This window comes from Dama dama, chromosome 28, assembly GCF_033118175.1.
Source record: "Dama dama isolate Ldn47 chromosome 28, ASM3311817v1, whole genome shotgun sequence".
Lineage (NCBI taxonomy): Eukaryota > Metazoa > Chordata > Mammalia > Artiodactyla > Cervidae > Dama > Dama dama.
Genome location: NC_083708.1, coordinates 7339295 through 7352387, shown reverse-complemented (window position 1 = coordinate 7352387; position 13093 = coordinate 7339295). Strand labels below are relative to the sequence as shown.

At 38.8% G+C, this 13093-nt stretch overlaps 1 pseudogene; it reads right to left on the bottom strand.

Moving 5' to 3' along the window:
• Positions 1-871: 871 nt before the first annotated feature.
• LOC133048010 (solute carrier family 25 member 36-like) lies at positions 872-11273 on the bottom strand (annotated as a pseudogene).
• Positions 11274-13093: the final 1820 nt, after the last annotated feature.

Sequence of the window (13093 nt, the reverse complement as noted above, 5' to 3'; positions counted from 1 at the left end):
GCAGTACTTTTTTTTCTACTTTAAGAAAATGATACCTAGGTATGATGGATGATAATTCAAGTTCATAATTAGTAAGTCACTGAAAAGACATTGCATTCATTCACGTATCATTAGATTAGAAAAGATAAGAGGATATGCTCAAGTTATCAAAATGGCCAAGAATCAACATTTTACAGGCTTATTCTGTCCCAAACTATTACCATTTGAGCTGATACATTAAACAATTTTAGTGTTCACATTGGGCCAAACATAAAGCACCTGTGAGCAGTAGAAACCAAAACATTTAAAAGCTAAGAGCAAGCACAATATTTGGACACTACTTTATTTGTCAAAAACAGTGGCTACTAATACCAAACAATTAACTTTAAAATACAGTGCCAGGTCCTCTCAAGGAAATGTAAATACTAGTATTGTTACTTTCTAATTTTATGGAAACTATACAGAAGCCAGAAGTTAGAAATTTATGACTGTTAACACTTTCTTTGGATAGTTCTAGTATAGTATATAGTTACAGATGGCTTTGTTTAGAAGACTGGAAAAGTGCTCATGGAATAAACACTGTACTCTGGTTGCCATAAATCAACAAAACACCAACAGTATCCTGTGGACATGATAGAGAAAATGGCAATTTTGAGGAAAGAGTGCTTCTAAAGGCTTTTTTCTTGGAGGCAGCCATGTTTATTTGTTTTTCCACATTACTAAAAAGACTATTGTGTTTGCGATTACTTTAATTCCTACAACTAAACTTCCACTTAGACACAGTTCCATGTTCCCACACTCTCTTCCTTCTGTCCACCATGCTGGTTTCGGTACTCCATGGTCCACTTTCTCCTTTGGTCTTCCCTCTTTATAGCGCAGCAGTTTGGCGGTGCTATCCATTGAGCAGTTAGACCACCAACTCATAGGCGGCCATCATAATGGCTTTGCTTGGAATCTGCCTCACCAGATGAGTTGTCAGACCACGGTAAAGAGACCCAGAGCCTTCTTCTTGAACAAGCAAAGATAATGTCTGAAAAAAAGGATCTATATTTTGTTCCCTCTTCACACAGTCATGTTCTTACAACTTCATGTGGATATGCTATACTTGCAGCACACGTTTTTGAGGTAGCATCATTCCCACAAAATCTGGCACTTCTTTATAGACTCTTCTTCATTTTCCATTGTAGAAGCAGTCTTATATTCCAGCAGTTTTTGCTTAATATTTTCATAAATAGCAAAATGGATAAGATTCTCTGATATACCAGCATATGAAGCAGACATGCCCCTATAAAATCCTCTGAGTCCATCTGTCTGACCCACTATAGAGACACACTGGAGCACCCATTCGCTTTTCCCCACGGTTCCTTGCATCAAGCTGTAATCAGGTCTTTATAAGCCAAATGGGGTTGGTCGCTGTGATTGCGGTAAAATGAGGTTTAAGTTAGTCCATGCTGGAAGTGACCTGTGGATGGGGAGCATGAGATGACACGATCTCACTCTTTTCTCGGGAAGAAATATACAGTAAATGCCTGTCATTGCAGCTGAAATCATGTGTACCTGGGTAGAATCAATATCAAATAAACCATTCAACTTTTCCTTGCGGTTTGAATAAGCAGCAAAGTATATTGCTCTGGAAAGGGGCCACCGCCACCAAATTGGGGTCTAATCCTCCAAACAGGGAGCCGAGGCCCTTCTTTTTCCAAGATCACCTTTAGACAATGGAGAGGTCCAGGAGACACTACTCCATTGACCCTGGCTCCGGCCATGGTGCTCAGCTGAACTGCAGAGATACAAGGTGTCGCAGCAGATGACTGTGGCCGTGTTTTCACAACTTCCGGCGGACATGTTAGAATGGCTCCCACGGCACCACCACATCCGCCGGCCAGCAGGTGCTTCTGGCTCCTCCTTTCTCTGTGTCTTCCGGTCGCTGAGGCGGGACGCGGATCCGGCCGCCGGCGTAGGCCGCAGCTTCTGCCGGCCTGGAGCCTCCGGCGCCCCAAGGATGGCGAGGGGCGCGGATGGAGACTCAGCTGCGGAAGGAGCCGGGGCCGCCCCCGCAGCGCTGCAGCCGCCGCCTCCGGCTCTGACCCCGGCTCACCACCGGCGCTAGAGGGTTGTTTATTTTAGTATTTACAAAATTATCTTGATGGAAAACACTTAAATTCCCTGGAAGACTGTGAAAGATACCTGGAACAGTTCTTTACTTAAAAAAGGTTAGAAAAAGTTCTGGGAGAATGGCGTTATGAAGTTTCCCAAAGAATGGTAGCAGGCGGCGGGACAAAATTGTGAGGAAATGGTTCAAAAAAGTTCTTCGTGAAAATGAAACATATGTTTTTAAAATTTTTACTTTAAGTGAAAATAGAATGTGTCTATTTTTATTTTTTGACCAACGCAATACAATTGGTTTAATCTCTCAAATTAAACACATAATCTTAAAATAATTCAGTTTCACTCTCTCATGTCCTATGTTCTGTAAATGTCTTCATAGGTTAAAACATAATTATAGTATTGCAAATCCTGACATGATGGACTAAATCTCTAAATGGTATTTTGTTTTGTTCTATTTTCTTTTCTTTTCAGTGGTATTTAGAAAAAAACTCAGGCTTTAGAGAGAAGAGATCTGAGTTTAAATCCTACCTCTTCAAATAAACTTGTAATTTTAGTTAATAACCACACTGAGTTCCTTTAAACTTTAAAATTAAAATACTACCAAACGTGAACTAAAGACTGTCACTTGCTCTCTGGTTCTATAAGTATTAAGTTACCAATCAGTGCAGCCACAGACCTTCAACACTCCCTGAAAGGACTTCTGGGTGGAGGTCAAGAATGAGATACTCTGTACTCTGGGAAAAATTGACAGAACAGACCTTCAGATACTTAGATATTTTCAGGAGATTTTTATAAGCCCAGTTTCTTGAATCTTCTCATGTCTAGAAAAGCACTAAAACTGTTAATGGACACATGTGCTCCCTGTAATTAGCAACAACCTTCAACTAAAATGTGTGTTGACTTCATGTACCCTCCTTCACCACAGTCATGTGTACCAATGACCATGCCCTGTATTGTTGGAGCAGTCCCTCAACGCTATCTGAGAGGTTGCCTCCCAGGTTATAATTCTCAGTAAGCTCCAAATACAGCTTCACAACTCACACATTGAACATTTATTTTAGTCCATGCAATCCTGTACCAATGTTATGCCCTCTAGGAGAGGAAACATTTATGAAGCCTCTGATATAGAAAGCCTTCAGGAAATGATAGCCTTTAAAAAGAGATCTCTAATGTAATAAATGCAGTTGTTTATGTTTAGGGAATATAATAATGTAAATTCTTACATAATTTTCTAATACAGGATATTCTAAACTGTCTTTAATAGTGGTTTTGTGAGGCTGGGTACTTGCCTAAATGCATTGATAATCCCTACAATGTATTTGGTTTAACTATAAATTATTTCAGGATATAGACATTCTAAATAATGAATTTTATATAAAATTTTGGCACCAGGATAGGCAACAAAAAAGAAAAGATAGAAATTTGAGGCCAAAACACCAGAAGACCACATCTCTGAGGTTGGAGGGCCCCCTACCTTGTAGTAGCAAGGACATGAAGAGTAGGGAGAGCTCGCCCCACACTTGACCCTCTACAGAAAGGCTGGAAGAGGAGAGAAAGGCAGAGGCTGGACAGAGCACATCATTCGTCCCCACCCACACGGCCCTTGCTCCTCAAAGAGCTTGAGACAGAGGCAGACACAGTACGGCAAAGACTCGAATAAAACCACTCATGTCTAGCTGTAGGATGGACCTGAGATGCCAAGGAGATGCTCCAGTTGACTGCTGTTCACAGGCAAATGGGACCTTTCATAAGAAAAAAAGCATTAATAGAAAATCATTAAGAGATTACTTTAAGTATATTTTAAACACAATTTCTAAACAAAGCTATCAATGCCTAGGACAGGTAGAAACCACCTGTGGTGTTAATTCATTTTGTAATTGTTGCTTATAGATGCTAATTTATTATTGCAATTTGTATACTTGATCTTATAAGTCTTTAAGTTTTAGTTTCCACTGACCAGATTGGACAATCACACCTTTTATTCCCAGTATGACTCTGAATACTTTCTACTAAGTTCTAAACTTAGTAGACCATTACTATTGTTGTTCAGTCACTAAGTCATGTGTGACTCTGCAACCCCATAGACTGCAACATGCCAGGCTTCTCTGTCCTTCACCATCTCCTGGAGTTTGCTCAGTTTCATGTCCATTGAGTCAGTGATGCTATCCAAACATCTCATCCTCTACTGCCCTCTTCTCTTTTGGCCTTCAATATTTCCTAGCATCAGGGTCTTTTTCTATGAGTTGGCTGTTTGCATGAGGTGGACATAGTATTAAAACTTCAGTATCAGTCTTTTCAATGAATACTCGGAGTTGATTTCCTGTAGGATGACTGAGTTGAACTCTTTGCTGTCAAGAAACTCTCAAGAGTCTTCTCTAGCACCACGATTTGAAAGCATCAATTCTTCGGTGCTCAGCCTTCTTTATGGTCCAACTCTCACATCCATACATGACTACTGGCAAAACCACAGCTTTGAATATATGGACCATTATCAGCAAAGTGACAGTTTTGCTTTTTAATATGCTCTTGATGTTTGTCATAACTTTTCTTCCAAGGAGCAAGCATCTTATAATTTCATGGCTGCAGTCACCATCTGCAGTGATTTTGGAGCCCAAGAAAATAAAATCTGTAACTGTTTCCACTTTTTCCCTTTCTATTTTCCATGAAACGATGGGATCAGATGCAGTGATCTTAGCTTTTTGAACGGTGAGCTTTAAATCAGCTTTTTCACTCTCCTCTTTCACCCTCATCAAGAGGCTCTTTAGTTCCTCTTCACTTTCTGACATTATAGTGGTGTCTTCTGAATATGTGAGGTTGTTGATATTTCTCCTGGCAAATGTGATTCCACCTTATGAGTCACCCAGCCTGGCGTTTTACATCATGTACTCTGCATAGAAGTTACATAAACAGGGTGACAATATACAGCCTTGCCATACTCCTTTACCAAGTTTGAACCGGTCATTTGTTCCAGGTAAGGTTTTAACCATTGCTTCTTGACTTGTGTAGAAGTTTCTCAAGAGACAGAAAATGTTGTACTGTAGTCCCACATCTTTAAGAATTTTCCACAGTTTGTTGTGATCCACACAGTCAAAGCCTTTAATGTCAATGAAGCAGATAAGATTTTTTTCTTTTTTTCTGGTATTCCCTTGCTTTTTTATGATCCAATGAAGGTTGGCAATTTGATCTCTGGTTCATCTGCCATTTCTAAATCCAACTTGTGCATCTAGAAATTCTCACATCACATACTGCTAAAGCCTAGCTTGAAGGATTTTGATCATAACCTTACTAGCATGGGAAATGAATATAATTGTAGGGTAGTTTGAACATTCTTTGGCACTGCCCTTTTTTGGGATTGGAATTAAAATTAATCTTTTCCAGTCCTGTGGCCACTTCTGACCATCACTGCATGCTGAAAAATGCACGTGTTTTTTGTCAACGAAATGTTCATTATTGTAGTAGTTTATAATTAATGACGTTACTGAATCACATTGTTTGTACTTTCAGAGCCCATCTCCACCCAGGGTACTTCTTTGTTTCCAACATACCTCTGTCTCAGGACTATGGAGACTGGAAAAAATACAAGACAGATTTGTGATCTGAACTCTAGCTACCAGTCAGTCCATCTCTGATTTTCTGTTCACAACTGACTTGTCTTTTGAGAACTTACACGTTAGAACTTGGCTTGGTTCTAATTTTGCACTGCTTTTAAGATACATCAAGAGAGAATCATTCTTTTTTTTTAAATTTTTTTAACCACTGTGTGTTTAATTTATCCTTGAATTTAAAACAAAAGTAAAACATTCTTCAATGATTTCACCCTAGTTCTGGGTAATGGGTAAAGATTCTGTAGATACTTATTAATAGATTCCATTGTCTCTCACTGGTATTCATTCCCGACAGTGGTGTGTCTATAAATATCTGATGATATATTCCTGCCTCTTTTATTTCCTTTATTCTGTTATTCTTTTAGGAAAAAAAAACTTACCTTTTTTCTATATACGTAATAAATAATCATATGGTGTAAAAAGGTGAAATAAACATTTGGAATTCAAAAAGAAAGCAATAATCAGTGGAAATTTATCTGTGCAACTTTCCTTTTGGGTACTAAATTCACTTAAATTTGTTTTGCCGCTGTTGGTGAAGAAAAGAGAACATTACTATCTATTTACCATAGCATCATGTATGGGAACCATGAATGATTCTAGAAGTCAGAAGTATTAGAAATATGCATGTATCATCTGTATTATAAGTAATATATATATAGTCTGAAAATGCAGGAGACATAAGAGACACAAATTTGATCCCTGGGTCGAAAAGGTCCTCTAGAGGAGAGAATGACAACCCACTCCAATATTTTTGCCTGAAGAATACCATGGACAAAGAAGTCTGGCAGGCTATGTAGGGTCTCACCAAGAGTCAGACACAACTAAAGTGACTTAGCATGCATAAACTCTTTGCACACAAATGACTTTGAAGTTCTACAAGATGTATTCAGAAGTATTTAAATGGGAAGATAGATTCCAGTTAATATCTGGTTTTCAGCCACCTGATACTAAACTGAATTTTACATGCAGAGAGGTTTTTCAAGTTATATTCATTGCTGAGGATTTCAATTTTTACATTTTACTATACACTAGTCACTTGTGCTCCATGAACTTCAAATAATAAAGAGGACTATAATATCTATCTTTTCAGATTATGTTAATTATTAGTTGCACATATTCAGTTCAGTTCAGTGCACTTCAGTCGCTCAGTCGTGTCCGACTCTTGCGACCCCATGAATTGCAGCAGGCCAGGCCTCCCTGTCCATCACAAACTCCCGGAGTTTACTCAAACTCATGCCCATCGAGTTGGTGATGCCATCCAGCCATCTCATCCTCTGACATCCCCTTCTCCTCCTTCCCCCAATCCCTCCCAGCATCAGGGTCTTTTCCAGTGAGTCAACCCTTCGCATGAGGTGGCCAAAGTATTGGAGTTTCAGCTTCAACATCAGTCCTTTCAATGAACACCCGGGACTGATCTCTTTTAGGATGGACTGGTTGGATCTCCTTGCAGTCCAAGGGACTCTCAAGAGTCTTCTCCAACACCATAGTTCAAAAGCATCAATTTTCCGATGCTCAGCTTTCTTCACAGCCCAACTCTCACATCCATACATGACCACTGGAAAAACCATAGCCTTGACTAGACGGACCTCTGTTGGCAAAGTAATGTCTCCTTTTTTTAATTTGCTATCTAGGTTGGTAGTAACTTTCCTTCCAAGGAGTAAGCGTCTTTTAATTTCATGGCTGCAGTCACCATCCGCAGTGATTTTGGAGCCCCCAAAAATAAAGTCTGACATTGTTTCCACTGTCTCCCCATCTATTTCCCATGAGGTGATGGGACCAGATGCCATGATCTTAGTTTTCTGAATGTTAAGCTTTAAGCCAACTTTTTCACTCTCCTCTTTCACTTTCATGAAGAGGCTTTTTAGTTCCTCTTCACTCTCTGCCATAAGGGTGGTGTCATCTGCATATCTGAGGTTATTGATATTTCTCCCAGCAATCTTGATTCCAACTTGTGCTTCTCCCAGCCCAGCGTTTCTCATGATGTACTCTGCATATAAGTTAAATAAACAAGCTGAAAATATACAGCCTTGACATACTCCTTTTCTTATTTGGAACCAGTCTGTTGTTCCATGTCCAGTTCTAACTGTTCCTTCCTGACCTGCATACAGGTTTCTTAAGATGCAGGTCAGGTGGTCTGGTAATTCCCATCTCTTTCAGAATTTTCCACAGTTTACTGTGATCCACACAGTCGAAGGCTTTGGTGTAGTCAATAAAGCAGAAATAGATGTTTTTTCTGGAACTCTGTTGCTTTTTCGATGATCCAGCAGATATTGGCAATTTGATCTCTGGCTCCTCTGCCTTTTCTAAAACCAGCTTGAACATCTGGAAGTTCTCAGTTCACGAATTGCTGAAGCCTGGCTTAGAGAATTTTGAGCATTACTTTACTAGCGTGTGAGATAGTTGCAATTGTGTGGTAGTTTGAGCATTCTTTGGGATTGACTTTCTTAGGGACTGGAATAAAAACGGACCTTTTCCAGTCCTGTGGCCACTGCTGAGTTTTCCAAATTTGCTGGCATATTGAGTGCAACACTTTCACAGCATCATCTTTCAGGATTTGAAATAGATCAACTGGAATTCCATCACATCCACTAGCTTTGTTCGTAGTGGTGCTTTCTAAGGCCCACTTGACTTCACATTCCAGGATGCCTGGCTCTAGGTGAGCACGCCATTTTGAGTATGTGGGTCATGAAGATCTTTTTTGTACAGTTCTTCTGTGTATTCTTGCCACCTCTTCTTAATGTCTTCTGCTTCTGTTTCATCCATACCATTTCTGTCCTTTATTGAGCCCATCTTTGCATGAAATGTTCCGTTAGTATCTCTAATTTTCTTGAAGAGATCTCCAGTCTTTCCCATTCTGTTGTTTTCCTCTATTTCTTTGCATTGATCCCTGAGGAAGGCTTTCTTATCTCTCCTGGCTATTTTTGGAACTCTGCACTCAAATGGGAATATCTTTCCTTTTCTCCTTTGCTTTTTGCTTCTCTTCTTTTCACAGCTATTTGTAAGGCCTCCTCAGGCAGCCATTTTGCCTTTTTGCATTTCTTTTCCATGGGGATGGTCTTGATCCCTGTCTCCTGTATAATGTCACGAACCTCTGTCTATAGTTCATCAGGCTCTCTGTCAATCAGATCTAGTCCCTTATATTTATTTCTCATTTCCACTGTATAGTCATAAGGGATTTGATTTAGGTCATACCTGAATGGTCTAGTGGTTATCCCTAATTTCTTCAGTTTAAGTCTGAATTTGGCAATACGGAGTTCATGATCTGAGCCACAGTCAGCTCCCAGTCTTGTTTTTGCTGACTGTATAGAGCTTCTCCATCTTTAGCTGCAAAGAATATAATCAATCTGATTTTGGTGTTGACCATCTGGTGATGTCCATGTATAGAGTCTTCTCTTGTGTTGTTGGAAGGGGGTGTTTGCTATGACCAGTGCGTTCTGTTGGTAAAACTGTATTAGCCTTTGCCCTGCTTCATTCTGTACTCCAAGGCCAAATTTGTGTGTTACTCCAGGTGTTTCTTGACTTCCTACTTTTGCATTCCAGTCTCCTATAATGAAAAGGACATCTTTTCTGGATGTTAGTTCTAAAAGGTCTTGTAGGTCTTCATAGAACCATTCAACTTCAGCTTCCTCAGCATTACTGGTTGGGGCATAGGCTTGGATTACTGTGATATTGAATGGTTTGCCTTGGAAATGAATAGAGATCATTCTATCATTTTTGAGATTGCATCCAAGTACTGCATTTCAGATGGTTTTGTTGATCATGATGGCTACTCCATTTCTTCTATGGGAATCCTGCCCACAATAGTAGATATAATGGTCATCTGAGTTAAATGCACCTATTCCAGTCCATTTGAGTTTGCTGATTCCTAGCATGTTGACATTCACTCTTGCCATCTCCTGTTTCACCACTTCCAATTTGCCTTGATTCATGGACCTAACATTCCAGGTTCCTATGCAATACTGCTCATTACAGGACCTTGCTTATATCACCAGTCCCATCCACAACTGGGTATTGTTTTTGCTTTGGCTCCATTCCTTCATTCTTTCTGGAGTTATTTCTCCACTGATCTCCAACAGCATATTGGGCACCTTCCAACCTGGGGAGTTCCTCTTTCAGTATCCTTTCAGTTTGCCTTCTCATACTATTCATGGGGTTCTCAAGGCAAGAATAATGAAGTGGTTTGCCATTCCCTTCTCCAGTGGACCACATTCTGTCAGACCTCTCCACCATGACCCGACCATCTTGGGTGGTCCCACACAGCATGGCTTAGTTTCACTGAGTTAGACAAGGCTGTGGTCCTGTGATCAGATTGGCTAGTTTTCTGTGATTTTGGTTTTAGTGTGTCTGCCCTCTGATGCCCTTTCACAACACCTACCGTCTTACTTGGGTTTCTCTGACCTTGGACATGTGGTATCTCTTCACAGCTGCTCCAGCAAAACACAGCTGCTACTCCTTACCTTGGACAAGGGGTGTCTTCTCATGGCCGTCCCTCCTGGTTGCACATATTACCAATTCAAATTTCTTGTTCTCTGACCCAGAGTTTTACTCTTTCTACAAAATCCAAGTTAAAGATCATTTTTACAGAGCCTTTCCACAACTGGGTAGGGTAAGTAAAATTATTAACGTTGTAGCAATGATGGTTACTCTTTCATTGCTCTTGTGGATTATACATTCCATTATATGAATTATCTGTTGCTGCAACACAAGATATGACCACTTAAAACAAACATTTATTATCTCAAAGTTTCTGTGGTGTAGGACTTAGTTTAAACCTCTGTTTAAAAGCTTTTCATGATGTTGGATTCAAACTTTTAGCCAGGACTTCAGTCTCATTTGAAGAGTTAATTGGTAGAGAGGATGTTTTCCCAACATGCTAGCTGGCTGCTTTCAGAGTGAGCCAGTAAGAGGGTAAGAAAGTGCATCCAGGATAAAAGCTACATTAGTTTTGTAACTTCATCTCTATCATAAGTGACAATTCATCACTTTTATGGATGTTATTCTTTTAGGAGTCACTATATTTAGGCCTTTTCATACTGTTCATGGGATTCTCAAGGCAAGAATACTAAAGTGGTTTGCCATTCCCTTTTCCAGAAGTTGAGTGTCAAAAAATTGATGCTTTTGAACCATGGTGTTGGAGACGACTCTTGAGAGTCCCTTGGACAGCAAGGAGATCAACTAGCCCATCCTAAAGAAAATCAGTCCTGAATATTCATTGGAAGGACTGATGCTGAAGCTGAAACCCCAATACTTTGGCCACCTGATGTGAACTGACTCATTGGAAAAGATCCTGATACTGGGAAAGATTGAAGGTGGGAGGAGAAGGGGATGACAGAGAATGAGATGGCTGGATGGCATCACCGACTCAACGGACATGAGTGTGAGTAAACTCCGGGAGTTGGTGATGGATGGGGAGGCCTGGAGTGCTACAGTCCACGGGGTTGCAAAGAGTTGGACATGACTGTGCAACTGAACTGAACTAATCTGATATTCAGGCCATATTGAATTAGAAAGAATTGTATAAAGTCATTAATACCAGGTACGGACATGATTAAGGGCCACATTAGAGGCTGTCAGCGACATCCGGGAAAATGGAAAATATGCTTGTATTATATACAAGATATCTCTAAAGAATTGCATTTAGTTTGAAATATAAAATTGTTAAAGTAAAATTTAACTGAATTGAAGTTGATTAAGAATAATTCAAATATAAGAATATGAAACTAGCTAGTATCACATGGTTCAATAATTGGAACCTATAAAATTTCTTAACTCATGCCTAAATTGCCATTGTTATTCACTCACTGAGTCATGTCCAACTCTGGGATGCCATGAACTGCAGCACGCCAGGCTTCTCTGTACTTCACTATCTCCTGGAGTTTACTTAAACTCATGTACATTGAGTCAATCATGCTTTATAACTAACCATCTCATCCTCTCCCACCGTTTTCTCCTTTTTGCCTTCAATTTTCACCAGTGTCAGGGTCTTTTTCAATGAACTGGCTCTCTGCATCAGATGACCAAAATATTGGAGCTTCAGCTTCAGTATCAGTCCTTACAATGAATATTCAGTGTTGATTTCTTTTAGGATGGACTGATTTGATCTCCTTGATGTCCAATGGACTCTCAAGAGTCTTCTCCAGCACCAAAATTCAAAAACATATATATATATATATATATATATATATATATATATATATATTAGCACTCAGCCTTCTTTATGATCCAACTCTCGCATCTGTACATGACTACTGAAAAAAAAAAAAAAAACATAGCTGTGACTCAATGGACATTTGTCAGTAGGGTGATGTCTCTGCTTTTTAATATGCTTTCCTTCTAAGGAGCAAGCATCTTTTAATTTCATGAAAAGTATCAAATAGAACAGATATGACACCTCTTGGAGAAAGAAATAGTAATATAATACAATCAAAACACTGCTAAAGGAAGTTGACACATTTTTATTATGCCAGCTAAGTTATGTATTGTTTTCTACCTATTTTTTTTCCTTTACTGCACTTTTCCCCAAAGTTTAGTGATATTACCAAGTGCATAAACATTTGAAACAAATGTTAAGTAAATTAATCAATCAATAGTTATTTCACAGGAAAATTTTATGGATATCATAAAAATGATGATTTTCTCCGAAGTATTGGCTTTATGTAACTGTGTGATTTGATAATTATATCTTCTTGCAGAATTTAACATTTTATCATTATGTGATGTTCCTCCATCACATTTAATTTTCTTTGTTACAAAGATAGCTTTGTCTGACATTAAAATAGTTGTACAAACTTTCATTTGGTTAGTAATTACATATGTTTCTCCATCTACTTTACTTTTAAATTATCTGAGTCAATATTTGCAGTGAGTTTCTTGTAGATCTTTCAGTATTACTTTTACTTTTTAAACCCAGCCTAAATTTCTCTATCTTCTAAATGGTGTGTTTAGATCATTCATATTTAAAGTAACTATTGCTATAGTTGGGTAACGATAGCTATATTTCTAACAGTTTTTTGTCATGCATTTGTTCATTGTTTAATTTTTTTTTCTATTTTTGTCATTTCTGGTTTTAAGTGAGCATTTTTAATCATTCTATTTTATCTTTTATCATTATTTTTCATTTATGTTTTTTAAAGTTTTCAGATGACTTCCCTAAAATTTACAACATACACTTTTTTTTTTCATTTTTAATTTATTTATTTTTAACTGAAGGCTGTATATTGTCACCCTGCTTATTTAACTTCTGTGCACAGAACATCATGTGAAATGCTGAGCTGGATGAAGCACAAGCTGGACTCAAGATTTCTGGGAGAAATATCAATAACCTCAGATACAAAGATGACACCACCCTTATGGTAGAAAGCAGAGAGGAACTAAAGAACCCCTTAATGAAGGTGAAAGAG